The sequence below is a fragment of the Vipera berus genome, assembly GCF_964194415.1.
Source record: "Vipera berus genome assembly, chromosome: 2".
Lineage (NCBI taxonomy): Eukaryota > Metazoa > Chordata > Lepidosauria > Squamata > Viperidae > Vipera > Vipera berus.
The window spans coordinates 145,844,433-145,861,374 of record NC_138203.1 but is presented as its reverse complement, the minus strand read 5'-3'; the positions used below and the strand labels follow the sequence as shown (position 1 = coordinate 145,861,374).

The 16,942-nt window shown below is 48.0% G+C and overlaps 1 protein-coding gene across 4 annotated transcripts in view; it reads left to right on the top strand.

Moving 5' to 3' along the window:
- Positions 1-16,942, top strand: part of RAB11FIP4 (RAB11 family interacting protein 4) — a 219,313-nt gene that overhangs the window by 148,009 nt on the left and 54,362 nt on the right. The window contains exon 1 of one of the 4 annotated variants that reach the window (XM_081317970.1): positions 13,073-13,211. The exons of the other annotated variants lie outside the window; for them this stretch is intronic. The gene's annotated coding sequence lies outside the window, so the exon portion shown is untranslated. Of the gene's footprint in view, positions 1-13,072; positions 13,212-16,942 lie in introns of those variants that run through there. 4 annotated transcript variants of the gene reach the window in all.

Genomic DNA, 16,942 nt, shown 5'->3' with positions numbered 1-16,942 from the left:
TGTTCTTATATACAACAAACTGAGAGCAGAAGTTTAAAAATATTAGATTAAGCTGTTTTAGAAGGAGACAGATATTTAAGGAAGTATTTAAACAATATTTTTAGAGAGCAATCAGATCTTGAAAAGACAAGCCAGAATATTGTAATGTATTTTATGCATGAATGGTAAGCCAACTTTTTCTGGTTCTTGAACAACCCCAAAACACTTCTCCTGTGCTTTGGCAGTTATCATACTTTAAATAACACTACTGTTATGAAAATGAGGAAGGAAGGAAGGAAGGAGGGAGGGAGGGAGGGAGGGAGGGAGGGAGGGAGGGAGGGAAGGAAGGAAGGAAGGAAGGAAGGAAGGAAGGAAGGAAGGAAGGAAGGAAGGAAGGAAGGAAGGAAGGAAACCAGCCAACCCACCTTGAACTTTACAGATACAGGAAAACTTCAAGATATTTTTAAAGTACATCATGCTGGCACATTTGATGCAGCCACTAGAACCCATGACACTTTCTCTCTTGAACAGCAACCTTGAAAAAAGTAATAGAACATCTGAAATGGAGAAAGGTGAGAGAAAATAGCAAGGAATAGCAAGGAAGAAACAACATTTCTTGCATTAAGAGGAAGCGCTCTTAAGATTTAAGGCCTGTGAGAAAAGTTGAGTTTGAGGGAGGCAATACTATTATGGAAACAGTAGGTTAACTTGTAGACAGATAACCTGAACTCATCACGTGGATCTGAGTAGAATAGCTGGCCCATTTTACCACTGAGAGTAAATTTTTATTAATACCAGTATTTATTTGTATCCTGCTTTCATTATTTTTAGAAATAGGTCAAAGCAGCAAGGATACCCAATCCTTCTTCCTCCTCTTATTTTCCCCACAAAAACAATCCTGTGAGGGGAGTTGGGCTGAGACCGACTGGCCCAAGGTCACCCAGCTGTTGATGGAAGTCTTCATCATGGTTCAGTCCAAGCCGGGTGTTATGTATTGGGCTCGTGGTACTATACTACGTGCATTGCTGGAGAACTAACAGTTCTCCAGCAACCCAGACAGGCCGTCTCTGGTCCTGCAATTGGTCAGCCCCAGGCAGCAAGCAAGGGTTCAAACCTATTGGCTGCTACTGTAGGACTAGGCTATATATTGTGGCTGGGAGTGGCCCAAGCTCAAGTACAGTTCCAGCATGAATAAAAGAATGAGTTTCTCTCTACTCAGCCATGTGTCTTCATTCCTGCTCACCAGAGCCCACAACTTAACAGTGGCGACGAAGGTGGGATCCTGCTTCAATGTTTAAAGGGCTGAAGTTAACGAGGGGTCCACAATACACGCTGGAGGGAAGAGGCATTTCCCCCTCTCTAGGCCGGCTAGTAAAGCCACACTAGCGGCCGCGTCCTCAGAGGACGCATTCCCTGGGCCTAAGAAGCAGGATCCAAGAACGCAGGAATAGAGGAAAGATGTTGAAGGTCGGCAAACTCAGAGAGTTAGATGTAAAACAGACATGTCAAACACAAGGCTCGCGGGCCACAAACGGCCCGCCACATGATTGAATCCGGCCCGCACAACTCTCCCAGAAATTGCAAAGGTCCGGCCCCCACCACCTTGGCACTGGCCCGGCTGAGCACTTGCTCAGTAGGAGGCAAGTGCACGTGGGCTGGTGGAACCCAGCACCATTTGCATCTCATTAGTCTCCTGCGGCTCCAAAAAAAAAGTGGAGGAGGAGGAGGTAGGAGGTAAGAGGGAGTGAGGTGGGACGCGGGGGGGGGAGGACGAGCAACACCCAGCCGGTGAGGGGGAGAGATGCCCAGGCAGGAAGGCAGACTTGAGGTAGCCGGAGAAAGAACCACAGATGGCTCCTCTGCCGGGCTTCTTTCGCACACGGGCTCCTTTGCCGGGTGCTGCTGAGAGTGAGCAGAGGCGCCCGACCCGGATCCTGCAAGGCCCGGCTGAGATGCGCCCCCAGCAGCGGAGCCGCTCCGGTTTCTCTGCCGGGCTTCTTTCACACACGGGCTCCTCTGCCGGGCTTCTTTCGCGTGCGAGCTACTTTGCCGGGTGCTGCTGAGGGTGAGCAGAGGCGCCTGGCCCGGATCCTGCAAGGCCTGGCCGAAACGCGCCCCCAGCAGCACCAAGCAAAGTAGCTCGCACGAGAAACAAGCCCAGCAGAGGAGCCCGTGTGTGAAAGAAGCCCGGCAGAGGAGCTGGAGCGGCTCCGCTGCTGGGGGCGCGTCTCGGCCGGGGCCTTCCAGGATCCGAGCCGGGCGCCTCTGCTCGCCACTCCGGCTCCTCTGCCGGGCTTGTTTCGCATGCGAGCTACTTTGCCAGGGGCTGCTGAGGGTGAACAGAGGCGCCTGACCCGGATCCTGCAAGGCCCGGCCGAAACGCGCCCCCAGCAGCACCAAGCAAAGTAGCTCGCACGCAAAACAAGCCCGGCAGAGGAGCCCGTGTGTGAAAGAAGCCCGGCAGAGGAGCTGGAGCGGCTCCACTGCTGGGGGCGCGTCTTGGCTGGGCCTTGCAGGATCCGGGCCAGGCACCTCTGCTCACCCTCAGCAGCTCCCGGCAAAGTAGCTCGCATGCGAAACAAGCCCGGCAGAGGAGCCAGAGCAGCGAGCAGAGGCGCCCGGCCCGGATCCTGCAAGGCCCGGCCGAGACGCGCCCCCAGCAGCGGAGCTGCTCCGGCTCCTCTGCCTGGCTTGTTTCGCGTGTGAGCTACTTTGCTGGGCGCTGCTGAGGGCGAGCAGAGGCACCCGGCCCGGATCCTGGAAGGCCCCGGCCAAGACGCGCCCCCAGCAGCATCAGGCAAAGTAGCTCGCACACGAAACAGGCCCGGCAGAGGAGCCTGTGCATGAAAGAAGCCCGGCAGAGGAGCTGGAGCGGCTCCGCTGCTGGGGGCGCATCTCGGCCAGGCCTTGCAGGATCCGGGCCGGGCGCCTCTGCTTGCCACTCTGGCTCCTCTGCCGGGCTTCTTTCACGTGCGAGCTACCATATTTTTCGGACCATAAGACGCACTTTTTTTCCCAAAAGTGAGGGGGAAAACGAGGGTGCGTCTTATGGTCCGAAGGTGATCCGTATGGCCAGCCCCAAACTCCGCAAGTGGAAAGTAAGGGAGATTGCCAGAAGCACGAATCGGCACGTGCTGAGAAACGCCGATCTCACGCTCCTGCACTCTCCCTCGCTCGGTTTCAGCTTCCCTTGCTACAAGAGAAAGCAGGCTGAAACCGAAAGAGGCAGATTGCCAGGAATGCGAATCGGCTGATCTCGCGCTGCTGCAATCTGCCTCGTTTCAGCCTGCTTTCTCTTTTAGCAAGGGAAGCTGAAACCGAGCGAGGGAGTTTGCAGGAGCGCAAGATCGGCCGATTCGCATTTCTGGCAATCTCCCTCGCTCCGTTTCACACACGGACCATTTCCTATTGCACAAAGACCAGCAAGGTGAGTGGCTCAGATTTTCAGTGGGAAAACGAGTGAAAGCAAACAGAGGGCCAGCTGCATTTCTGAGAAGAGATCCCGTTTAACATCTGGTAAACAATCTGGAACTGCAATTCAGAGAGAAGGAAGTCTGCACATCACAAGGAGCCACAAGTTTGTTTTAAGTGACAAGCAAAACAAATGAGCCTCAGTAAGTTGGGCCTGACTGGTAAAAAGGTCCCAAACTGTCCCTAATCTAGTTAGCTAAGTTTCATGTTCTTTTCTCTGCTGGGAAGAGTATGGAAGGAAGCCGTCAACCAAGTGAACTTTAAAAAGGGATCCATGGTTTTGTTTTGTTTCTTTAATTCCAGACAAAGTGAAAATTCTCAGGTTACATCTGCAATGGTGACAAACCACAAGCCATGCTTGCTTATAAACATGTTAGCGGCCCAGCCATAGTTTTTGTCTCTACAAGACCCCCGCTGCAATCCTCTCTCGTAATTTCTCTGGGATGCAAAATAAAGAGTTGCTGGTACCCCATCTTGCGGGATTAGTGAAGGATAATTCAAACAATAACCCATGTAAAGTATTTCGAGTAACGCTCAGCATTGCCTGAAGTCCAATCCATTTAATGGCGACTGGAAGGAAGGAAGGAAGGGACAATGGGAGAGGGAGGGAGAGAAAGAGAGAGAGAGAGAAAGAGAGGGAGAGAGAGAGAAGGAGAAAGATTTTTTTTTCTTGTTTTCCTGCTCTAAAAACTGGGTGCGTCTTATGGTCCGGTGCGTCTTATGGTCCGAAAAATATGGTACTTTGCCGGCCGCTGCTGAGGGCGAGCAGAGGCACCCGGCCCGGATCCTGCAAGGCCCCGGCCGAGACGCGCCCCCAGCAGCGTAGCCACTCTGGCTCCTCTGCCAGGCTTCTTTCGCGTGCGAGCTACTTTGCCTGAGGCTGCTGGGGGTGCGTCTCGGCCGGGGCCTTACAGGATCCAGGCCGGGCGCCTCTGCTCGCCGCTCCGGCTCCTCTGCCGGGCTTCTTTCGCATGCAATTCTGGGCCAGGTGCTTCTGAGGGCAAGCAGAGTTGCCTGGCCCGGATCCTGCAAGGCCCCGGCCGAGACGCGCCCCCAGCAGTGTCAGGCAAAGTAGCTCGCATGCAAAACAAGCCCGGCAGAGGAGCTGGAGCAGCTCCGCTGCTGGGGACGCGTCTCGGCCGGGCCTTGCAGGATCCAGGCCGGGCGTCTTTGCTCGCCACTCCGGCTCCTCTGCCGGGCTTGTTTCGCGTGCGAGCTACTTTGCCGGCCGCTGCTGAGGGAAGATCTCTGGAGAGGAGCATAAGGTGGCAGGGAAGCTGCATGAGGGAAGGCTGCTCCAACAAGCCAGCATCCTTACCACGCATGAGTGGAAATGGGGATTCCCTTTCAAGAAGGGCCAGCCTCCCTCATGCAGGACTGGGAAGTGCTGCTCCCTGCCTCCTCTTGCTCTCCAGAGATCTGTCAAGGCAGAAGAAGGAACACACACACACACACACACACACACACACACACACACACACACTCTCTCTCTCCAAGCTTGGAGACTAGGAGGCTATCTACATCTGAGCTAACAAACTACCAATCATGCCTGGGCTTGGGAAGAAGGCCCTTTCCATCCTCTGCACATGCTTGGCTGCAGATGTTTGGGGAGGTGAAGAGCTTGTGGGGCAATGAGATGTCCCCACATCAAATTAGCTGGTGCAACTTGTTCTCTCCTGACCCAGGCATTTCGAGTAAGCTGCGCTGAGTGAGCAGCATTGAGCTGGCCACGCCCACCCGGTCATGCCCACTTGGCCACGCCCACCCGGCCCCCTGAGGGCAACCATAACGCTGATGCGGCCCTCAGTGAAATTGAGTTTGACACCCCTGCTCTAGGCATTCAAATTACAGGCATTTACTGGACACAAACAGCAGACCTCATGACGGCTTGCGAGGAATACGTGGATGTTTTTGAGTCGACCCTGGGAACTTACACTGGCCCGCCAATTTCCTTTAAGTTAGATCCTAACGTTGTGCCAATTAGGATTAAGCCTCACAGGGTCCCCTTTGCCCTAAAGCACAAAATCAATTCTGAAATCGATAAACTAGTAGAACAGGGCATATTACAGCTTGTTGATGGGGGGGGGAGTGGGAAACTCCTATTGTCACCCCACTGAAGTCCAACGGGGAAGTTCGCATTTGCGCAGATTATAAATGCACATTAAATAAGGCCCTTAGTCAACATGCTTACCCGGTTCCTGTAGTCAACCATATTTTAGCCTCCTTGCAAGGGGGAACCATTTTTGCTAAACTTGATTTAGCACAGGCATATCAGCAATTGCTGGTTGACAAGGCCACAGCTGCGGCTCAAACTATAGTAACTTACAGAGGGGCATTCAAAGTCAAACGCTTACAGTTTGGAGTAAGTGTTGCACCGGGAATTTTCCAAGGGATTATGGAACGCACACTTAAGGGTATTCAGGGTGTCTGCCCCTATTTTGATGATGTTCTCATTGTCGGGGAATCTCCAGAAGTGTTGGCCAGTAGACTCAGGGCTGTTTTGCAGATGATCCGCGATGCAGGCCTCAAATTGAAGAAAAACAAATGTAGTATTGGGGTCTCATCAACGGAATTTTTGGGGTTCCGTATCAATGCTAATGGAATTCACCCCGCTAATTCAAAAGTGAAGGCCATCAAAATGGCTCCAAGGCCAAAATCAAAAGGAGAGCTGCAAGCATTTTTGGGCCTCCTAAATTTTTATCACACATTCCTACCTCATAAGGCTGCAATAGCAGAGCCCCTCCACAGGCTGCTTGATAAAAAAGCCCCTTGGAAATGGACTAACTTACACAAAAAATGTTTCCAGGATCTGAAAGCCCTTCTATCAGAAAAGTCCATTGTAACTCATTACATTGAGTCTAAACCTGTATGTCTTGCATGTGATACATCTCCCCATGGGGTGGGGGCAGTCTTAAGCCACATAAAGAAAAATGGGAAACAGATTCCTATTGCATTTTATTCTAGGACTTTATCTTCTGCTGAGCGCAATTATGCACAGATTGATAAAGAAGCCTTGGCCATAGTGGCTGGAATTAAGAAATTTCATGATTATTTATATGGCAAGGATTTCACTGTCTACACTGACCACAAACCCCTTTTGGGGTTGTTCACAACAGACAAACAAACTCCCCACATACTATCTCCAAGAATGCTGAGTCTATATTTTTGTCTGCATACAATTTTAAGTTAATTCATAAACCAGGGAAGGAAATGGGCCATGCAGATGGCCTCAGCAGACTACCACTGCCACTAATGGATCCTGATCCAGCTCCTGCTGCTAAAATATTGTCCATTCAGGACTTACCTGAGTTTTCCCTCCTCGCAGGGGATATTGCTGCTGAAACTGCCACAGATAAAATTCTGAGCAGAGTACTGTCATGGGTATACACAGGCTGGTTGGAAAAAAGTCCAGGCTCTGAATTTCAAATTTATTTTGTCAGGAGACATGAGTTGTCTGCACACAAGGGCTGCATTTTATGGGGAGAGTCATAATTCCCACTTCATTGAGGGACAGAGTCTTACACGCTTTACATGAAGGCCATCCAGGCATTGTAAGAATGAAAGCCTTAGTTAGAAGCTACCTCTGGTGGCCAGGCCTGGATAAGGCTGTAGAGCAAGGGTGTCAAACTCAATTTCATTGAGAGCCGCATCAGCATTGCGGTTGCCCTCAAGGGGCCAGGTGGGTATGGCCAGGGTGGGCGTGGCCTACTGGGTGGGCATGGCCAGCTCTACATTGTTCGCATCAAGGGTACCTATGGGGGCCTGGGCAGGAGTGGGACAGATCTGAGGGTCTCTGGCAGAAGGCGGGTCTCTGGGCCAGGGCCAAGGCAGTGGGGGCCGTTCCCTCACTGTTTCCAAGATGACTTCGCGGGCCACATGAAACCACTTCACAGGCCGGATTCGGCCCCCGGGCCTTGTGTTTGACATGTCTGCTGTAGAGGATCAAGTTCATGGTTGCTATACATGCCAGCAATCTAGGCCTGAAATGCCTTAGGCCCCAGTTCACAGGTGGGAAGAAACGCATACCCCCTGGTCCAGGGTTCACATAGACTGCGCTGGGCCTTTTCAAGAACAGCTTTTCCTGATTGTAGTGGATAGCCACTCAAAATGGCTGGAAGTAGTTCTAGTTCCTAATATGACTACTGCTAGGACCATCCAGGTGCTGAGAAAACTCTTTGCAACACATGGGTTGCCTGACGTTTTGGTTTCTGATAATGGGGCTCAATTCACTGCTGCTGAGTTTCAGGCTTTTCTTAGAGCTAACCTCATCAGACATGCTACATCTGGACCATTTCATCCTTCTTTGAATGGACAAGCCGAACGCATGGTGAGGACAACAAAGGAGACACTCAAGCGTATTATCACTGGTGACTGGAATCACAGATTGGCAGATTTTTTGCTCCGCCAGCATTCTACACCCTGCACTGCTACAGGTAAAAGCCCTGCTGAGCTACGTTGGGGAAGGCGTTTAATTACTAAACTGGACAGGTTGCATCCAGACAGAGTGGCATCAGAAGCCTCTAGACCAAAACCCCCAAGGGGGCTGCAAGTGAGCAATTGGGTTTGGGCCAGGAACTATGGGCCAGGGAATTTATGGGTTCCTGGTCAAGTAACCAAGGCATCCGGACCCCTATCTTATGAAGTGGGGTTGGAGGGAGGGCGACTGGTCAGAAGACACATCGACCAACTCAGGAAAAGGTTTCCAGAATGGTCACTAAGTGAAGACTGTGCCATAAGTCCCTCCCGAGGTCTTCAAACTGGTACCCAAACCAGCCCACACCAGAACCACCAGGGTTTTCCCTTCTCAGCAGAAGTTGATTCCGAGGAAGAACCAGGAAGCTCGGAAGTGCAACATGGAGCCCCTGACCAGGCAAGACAGCCGAATCTCAGCAACCACTGGGCCTACTCTGCAGAACAGACTGACTCTGGGGTGGGCCAACCAGGTGAGGCCAGCCAGAGTGTTTCAATCCCCCTGGACAATGGAGCACAAGGGGACATGGGTCTACCCAGCCCACCGGGTAAGCTGGTAGACCACAAAGCGAGGGGAACTCCAAGACGTTCCTCCAGGCCACACAAACCTCCGGCATATCTCACAGATTATGTTGTGAAATAAAGTGACAATTGTACCACTACCTACGGAAATTGGGGCATTGTGAAATTGCCTGTACTGTTTCTAAGCATGTTCATTGAGACGTTGTTTAATCTCTTAGCAGTCCTTACTTCATTGGCAAGTGTTTAGCCGTTGTTTAATCTTATTGTAGTCCCTACTACAATGGCACGTCTGTAAAGTTGGCTTAATGTCATTCTAGCCACCTTGAATTTATAAGCATTATTATTTATTATTGTGTTATTTTATTATGGTTATTGGGAGTGATTCATAAGTCTTGACTGTTGTCAAGCTTATTAAGGGGGATTATAGCCTGATCTTAGGAGGGAGGGTTGTTATGTATTGGGCTTGTGGTACTATACCACATGCATTGCTGGAGAACTAACGGTTCTCCAGCAACCTAGACAGGCCATCTCTGGTCTTGCAATTGGTCAGCCCCAGGCGGCAAGCAAGGGTTTAAACCTATTGGCTGCTACCTTAGGGTTAGGCTATATATTGTGGCTGGGAACGGCCCAAGCTCAAGTACAGTTCCAGCATGAATAAAAGAATGAGTTTCTCTGAACTCAGCCGTGTGTCTTCATTCCTGCTCACCAGAGCCCACGACTTAATACGGGGATAAACAATATGGTGACTGCTTTAAAAAGAAGGTTGCAGTTTATTGAAGAGGAGAGCCAGACAGAAAGATGGCTCTGGAAGAAAGAGAGAGTAAGCAAGAGAGAGCACATGTAGGGAGTGGGTTTTTATACCCTCTGGGGCTCTTGAGGTTGTTTCCTGTTCCTGTTTGAGGCTTTGTATTTCCTCTGTCATGTATTTTGACCTGAGTCTGGGTGTGCCTTTCTGGTATTCTGATGGTGGTGGGTTAATCCTATTATGTCCCAAGGGTCATATCCTGCTTCCCTGGGGCTGTGGTTGATGACTCTTAGATTTTTGGTGTTGATTCTAGGGATCTTTCTTCCTAATCCCAGTTTCCTGATTCCAGTCTTACTGACAAGATTATCATCTGCAATTCTGCAGAGCTGGCTTCTGCTTGGGGGAGGGAGACTTGGGGCTATTAAGAAACCTGGGAATGCTTTTCTGCCTCTTTAAAATCCTTTGCGGAAATATATTCTTCTGCCCTTTTAATATTTCCTTCTCTGGGTGGGGGGGGGCTGACTTCCCACACAGCCTTCAGGCTGAACTCACAGTCTCCTGGCTTCTAACCTGGTGTCTTAACCACTAGGCCAAACTGGCTCTCTCAGTAGCTTCAGTAGCTTTTGTGGCAGCCATATGGAAATAGTTTCAAGTCAATGCATTCTTGCTGGGTGGCTTTTCAACATGCCAAGCTGGCCTGCAGTTCTGGGGTTCACTACAGCTGTTCCATTCAAGCACTAACCAGGCCTATTACCTTCTCCACTCAAATGATTCCATACAAATTTTAAAATGGAGGCATATTAAGTGTCAGCCTTCGAGGAAAAGGCTGATATGCTGCCAGTTCCCCCATGACTTTTTAAAACAGTAGTTTCCACAAGATCAGGCTCCAGGTGACAGTGAGCCCAAGAGAGAAAGAAGAGCAACTGAGTGACGGAGCAAATTATTTGTGTGCCAGGTTCTCACCAGACTCACAATTCCACCACCTCCAGGTGAGATTAAATAAGATTCTAAGTCAAAATTGAGGTAGAATTACTGACTGCTGCCGATTAATATAAAAAGGACTGTCAACAATGTGGCTCATTGCCAGAGATAAATAGCATGGCAAAAATATCATTTGGTCTGCTTTCTTTTGGGGGGAAGGGGGCTAAAATGTTTATAAAGATTGTAAATATGGATGTATGAAAAGAGGTAAGCTAGAAAACCAATAGTTTCTTTTTTCTATTCCATAGTTTTTGATAGTTTAACTGCTATCAAACTTATCTACTTTCTTTTACTGATTTGTGCAAAAACATCAAGTAACAATACAATGGGGATCTTAATACTAATTGGTTTAAGATCAAAACTTTACCGTATTTTCCGGCGTATAAGACAACTTTTTAACCCATGAAAATCTTCTCAAAAGTTGGGGGTTGTCTTATACGCCCAGTCGTCCTATACGCCGGAAAATACTATTTACCTCTCTGATCTTTTCTCTTTTCTGCTGGACGGCGGGATCGCTGGGTGAATGGAGGTAGGTAGGCGATGGTGATCCGTGGTTAAGCGGCTGATGGCGAACGGGTGATGGAGGGCAAACTCTTGTCAGCTCCTGGGGCGCCTACTGCAGCCGCCGCTGTTGCTTTCTGTAGGACTGGCCATGATGGCGCTTCCAATGCTGGCTGTCAGGTCACCGAAAAGAGGAGGGGCAGGCGGTCCCCAGAGGTGTGCTGCTCAACAGTAGGAAGGGAGCACCTTTGCTCCTGCCGAGGCACCACCTGACCCGCGCCGACCAGAAGAATCGCTTGCCTGGTCACGGAGTGCGGAACAGCGGTACTTGGCACCCCTCTTGCCCGCAGACCATGCAGCGGCCCTCGCCAGCCGGCCTCGGCATGTCCGCCCCAAGCCCGGCTCTCTAGCGCATCTTCCGGGCCCGCTTGGCCAACCGTCTCCTGGGCAGGGCTTGGCTCCAGATGCGGCGGCTGCTCCGTCTGCAAATGCTATCTCAAAGCCGAATCGCGCTTGGCCGTGCAGGCTGCCGAAAGGCAGGGACTCAGAGTTCCCGCGGTGGTTGTGGCTTCTGGCGTGCTGTTTGCAGAGTCTGGCCTGGAAGAGCGCGTGGCTTTGCACCATTTGCATCAGACGGGGCTGAATCTGAATCGGGCTTGTGTCGGACACTTGGCAACTGGCATGTAAGTATTTTCCGGCGTATAAGACGAAAAATCTTGAAAATCTTCTCAAAAGTCAGGGATCGTCTTATACGCCCAGTCGTCTTATACGCCGGAAAATACGGTACTTTATAACAAATAATTTGACACAATCTGTAGTTTTTTTAATGTTACATTCAGTTCTGGATGAAAAAGTCAAGTTATCTAGTCTATTTTTGAAAACCTGAAGTGATGGAGCAACCACACAACGTTGACATCCTAAATAGTAATTAATATTGAAATACTTTTCTTATCCTCAACAATATTAACACTGGAGTGTTAGTCATCTTCAATCAATATTTCACAATTATTGTATTGAGATTGGTTTTTTTTTCTTCCATTCAATTGTGTTGGGTTGTCAAGAGACTGCCTGGAGAAATCCCTGCAGCTTTCTTGGCAAGGTTTTTCAGTCGTGGTTTGCCATTACCTCCTTCCTAAGGCTGAGAGGAAGTGACTGGTGGCCCAAGGTCACCCAGTTGCTTTTCTGCCTAAGTTAAGACTCACCTGAAGCCTTAGCCCAGAGGTAGGTAACCTTGGCTCTTTTATGACCCATGGACTTCAACTCCCAGAATTCCTGAGCCAGCACAGCTGGCTCAGGAATTCTGGGAGCTGAAGTCCACAAGTCATAAAAGAGCCAAGGTTGCCTACCCCTGCCTTAGCCAAACTGGCTCTCATGGAGATTTACAACAATATAATAAAAAGAGAGAAAATGGTTCATTTTAACTGGTTTACTCAGACTACTAAATATGGTTTTCTGCGTAAACCACAGCTGACTGAATTTACACAGTATGCAAACCTAAAGTCAAACGCAGAAATGCTGCAAAGAATCAAGGCTGTTTCTTGTTATCCAGGTAAAATAAATTTTGCATCCCACTGAAACGAGGAGCACCCATTATGAATTCAAATTCGACTTATTAAGAACTTTACTGCGGGCAAGTCCAAAAGAGTAAGTCCAAGTCTTGAGAAAGAAAGAGTTTTTTTACAATTTCCAGTGCTTTTTTTGTAAAAAAAAAAAAAAAGGTGCCGGAACTCACACATGTCATACAACCCATCTTACCTACCCTACAAGGTTCCATCCAAAAAGGTGCCGGAACTCCGTTCTGAGCGTTCTATGAGAAAAAAAGCCCTGACAATTTCTAAGAATTTTCCTCTTCCACTGCAAGATTTCATAACGGGTTGAATTTAGTTGTCGGCTGGCAGAAGCACGTATACCGCCCTATATATTATACTCCTGTCCGAAGAACGAAGATGGAAAGTTACATACGAAGCGTTTTGGAAAACCGCGTTTCTTACTCAAAACTCAAGCCTTACGATGTCAGCCGGACTTCCCCCTTTAACGTGGCTGTTCAAACTGCAACCCGTGTCTCCCTATTAGCTGAAAGATTTCCACCGCTTTTCACAAACGGGTCGGACGTTAGCCTTTAGCAGAGACTCCGATCCCCCCCCCCACACACACACACACCGCCGCCGACGGCGAGCAACCACGGCCGGCCCCGAAATGGCCCGCCTCGACCTCTTTTTCAAGTTATTCTTACCTCTCGGCTCCTGACTCCACCCCTTTTTGGAATCTTTGCAAACCCCGCCATTGTGATATCACCGGACGGATACAATGAAGCGCTCGGGGCGCTTAGCAACAACAACCCGGGCGGGGGGGGGGAGGCGTGGCTTTCGCGCAACTACCAACTGTTGCCCAAGGTGGGGAGGAGGCGGAGGTTCGCTCGGTGGAGGAGCAGAAGGCGCGAGAGGCTTGTCGGCTTTCGCCGGCGCTGCGGCTTGCTTGAGCCTCTTTTGCTCTCGGTGGAGGGGGAAGGCGGACGGCAGCGTCGCCTGGCCGCTTGAGCCAGGTAAGGGAAGGATGGAGGGCGAGAAGGGAGGCCGGCAGGCCAAGCCGGAATGAATGGGGCGAGGAGAGGCGGAGTTATGGACGGGCGGAAGAATGAGGGGAGAAGAGAGAGAAAGAGACTCCCTTCTTCTTCTTCTTCTTCTTCTTCTCAGACCTGCTGGGAAGTTTGAGGGCGATTAGGGGGCTGGCTTCTTTGTGTGGAAGCTGTCCCCCCCCCAACACACACACACACACACACACACACACACCTCACCTCGCATATGGATCTGGTTTGAGCTGGGCGGACCGGCGGCTTCCAGTTAACCTGCTTCTCCTTGTCATGCGTTTTTCTATAATGATGATGATGATGATGATGATGATGATTGATTAATAATAATAATTAAATAATAATAATAATAATTAATAATAATAATAATAATAATAATAATAATAATAATAATAATAATAATAATAATAATAATAATAATAATAATAATAATAATAATAATAATAATAATAATAAAATTTGCCCTTCTGGCATCCAAACTTCTCGCCGCGCCAGCCCTCTTTGCGACGCCTCTAGCGCTGGGCAAGCGTCCAGGACTGCACCGACTGTCGCCCTGCCTTGTCCGCGCGAGTTGTTTTAGCCCTCCCGATCGGCTTGGCGGCAGGCTGGGAAAATTGGCTGCCTCTTCGCCACCCGCTTTCGCCGCAAGCCTGGTCTGTAGGGAAAGAACTTGCTCTCTTGGGGAAGGAACCTCAAGGCATCGGCAGAATAAAATTCCAGAAAAGGGGGGGTGGCGGCCCGGGAATCCTCTTTTGTTAGGGCTTGGTTAGTTTTCTGACTCGAGGGAGCGGGACGCGGTGAGCGGGGGTGGGGTGGCGGGGGGGGGGGGCAAAGAACGGTCGAATACCCAGTGCAGTAGCAGCTTATGCAAGCTGAATATCGGAATGGGGTTTCTTTTTGGGGGGGTGGGGGGTGGGGGTGGGGGAATTGCTTTATTTCTGAATTTGCGGCTCGAGTTGGTTTGGAAGAAGAGGGCAGAGACGCAGCCTGGGTGGGCGAAAGAGAGCCCTTGGTCCGTGACCTTTTCGGGCTGCTTTTGCCGAGTGTGAGATTTTCTGTTGTTGGGAATCCTTGGGGAAGGAGGAACGCGTCCAGGGATTAAAGAGAGAGGCTTAATAGTCTCTCCCCATCTGCATTTTGATAGCGGCCGAATGGGCAAAGTCGTGAAATCTAACGTAACTTTTTAAAGATTTCCCTACCCTGGCTTTGGAGCGATGCCGGAAAGAAAATTTTAAATTCTGTAGATCTAAGGATGAAGGTGCTTGAACCTCTGCTTGTTAGAAGCAGGACAAATACTTTCTTTACACTGCAGGATTGATTTCTTTTAATTTAAAGACTACGGTAGACTCCCGGCTAGCTGAATAGCTAGAAATTGCTACACTTGCTGTCATCTGATGGTAAAAATCTATGGTGATACGGTATATACATTCTGTATATACTTGCTGGAAGGGTGCTGCATTAATTTACGTTTGTGCTATATGCAGGCATGTTTTATACATATGCTGTGAGAAATCAAAAGCATTCCTATATTTTATGGGTTTGTTGCCAAACCTGGTAACAGTTAAACAAAACATTTTGTCCTTATGGCACTGGGGTTTTTGTTAGTGCTTACAATTAAAATGGTAAGAGATACTGTACTTACAATTATAGAAATAAGCTGATAGTTTTCAGCAAGAATGCCTGCGTTTTCAAGTACATTTCTTTGAGGCTATATGTGTGTGTAGTCATCTACGTCTGCAGCAATACTTGAAATACTTTGTAAATTTTGCTTTTTCACATCAACTCTGTGAGGTATGTCCGCTCAACATTACTGAGGTGCATTCTTATTGAGCATGACAGATAGGTTATTTGAGCCTTAAGTAGCCCTATGCCAGGGTGATCTCTATGGTAGCTGATTGCTTTTTCAGTTTAATAGATTCTAATTCTATCATCTCTATCAATAAACCAGTGTGGGGGATGAAGTAAGAAAGTGGATTATAACCACATAATGGTTAAAAGTGAAACAGGCTGGGTGGGTGATGATGCATTTTTGCAAAAGATTGATGAATTTAAATGTACCCCTTGTGTTTGCAAGTGCTGTTTGAAAAGACTCCAGGAAGCAGGCTTTCTCACCTCCCGGGCTTCCATTTTAGATTTTCATTTGTAGCCAAGAGATTTAGAAAAGTTGGCTTGTCATTTCTGTGATCGTCTAAAAATGAAACATGAAACTACACTATAGCTTAATGTTTGAGTTGTAGTTGGTGGGAAGTGCTTCTGAGAAATGGATGAACCTGTCTCACGAGTAATGGTTGCACTTCTGCCCAATTAGGATGTTGAGTCATTTTCAGTATGACTGTAAATTCTATTGGCATTTAAAGAATATTAGATGAGTTGCCTTATCTTCTGCTAGTGATGTTAGTTTAGCGTGCCTGATGTAAATTAGCTTGGTCTTGTTTTGTATATCAGTGTTTGACAATGAGTGTGCCAGTGTGCTGCTTGTACTGTTGAGTTGTGGACAATATGTTGTCTTGCAAAGTAGTGGTTGATTCATCTTCCAAGAGCAGCAGAACGGGATTAGGGTGAAGTTGGGTTATTTGGCACATTTTGGCGTACATGTCAAAATGTGCCAAATCTAACTGATGCTGTCCATGTTTCAGTAAGGAATGCTGAATATAGCAACAGTGTAACTAAGGTTGGTAGCTTAAGTGATCGCTTCTCTATATTACTACAAGGCATTATATGAAATTGATTGATTAACTAACTTGATTAACCCATTATGATGCCAGTTGGAGGTCAGTACCCATCTGGTAATGACCATGGCATGTTAAATATAAGAGATGTAAATGCTAAAATTAGAAAATGAAATTAAAGAAAAAATAGATATAGATCTAAAATATGTTCTAGAACACAAGACTTTGTGCCACATAGAATTTGAGGCCATAGGAAAATAAGATTCTGTAGGCTGGTGCTAATTGAACATTATATTTCAATAAATGGTGATAATAGAAGAAATCAGCACTTAGTTTGGGGGGAAACTGTGCTACATTCTAATTTGATTGGGACTGTGCGGAAATCATGATAGGTAACAGACACGAAGTGATAGGTGGGAAGAAGATGAGAGAGTAGAAAAAAATGCATCAACTCATTTGGAGATTCAAGAATGAATAAAAAGGTGACTGGTGACAATCTGCTTAGAAAAGAGAAAAATATAAATCTAAAAGCAAAATTGAGTCAATTGTTTATGGATGGAAGAATGACAGAATTAGAGAAGGATGCATGGGGGATGAGATGCAGTGATGAAGTGAAGGAGGCTATGGGTAGGAAAATCAGAATGAAAGAAAGGTAATTGCAAAGAATGTGCTCAAGGGGGTAAGGCATGGTTAAGGTTAAAAAAGACAGAAAATAGAGACCAATTCTAATGGAAATAACATGTTTCCTAAGCGAGTGAAGATGGCTAAACAAGCCCTCAGAAGAGTGAATGGAATTAAAAATGAATTATTTGCAATGAAACTGAAGTGGAGGAATATTCAAATGAATATTTTAGGAATGTTTATGGGAAGAGTGATCAAAGAGTGGAACTGAAACAATTGGTTTAAGCTTTTGTGTCAAACGATGATAGAAAGGAAATCTTACATATGATAACGTTTGAAAATCATGAGACTGCCAGCAGAGATTGTAAAAGCTGAAGCAAAGAGTAAGTACTTTGT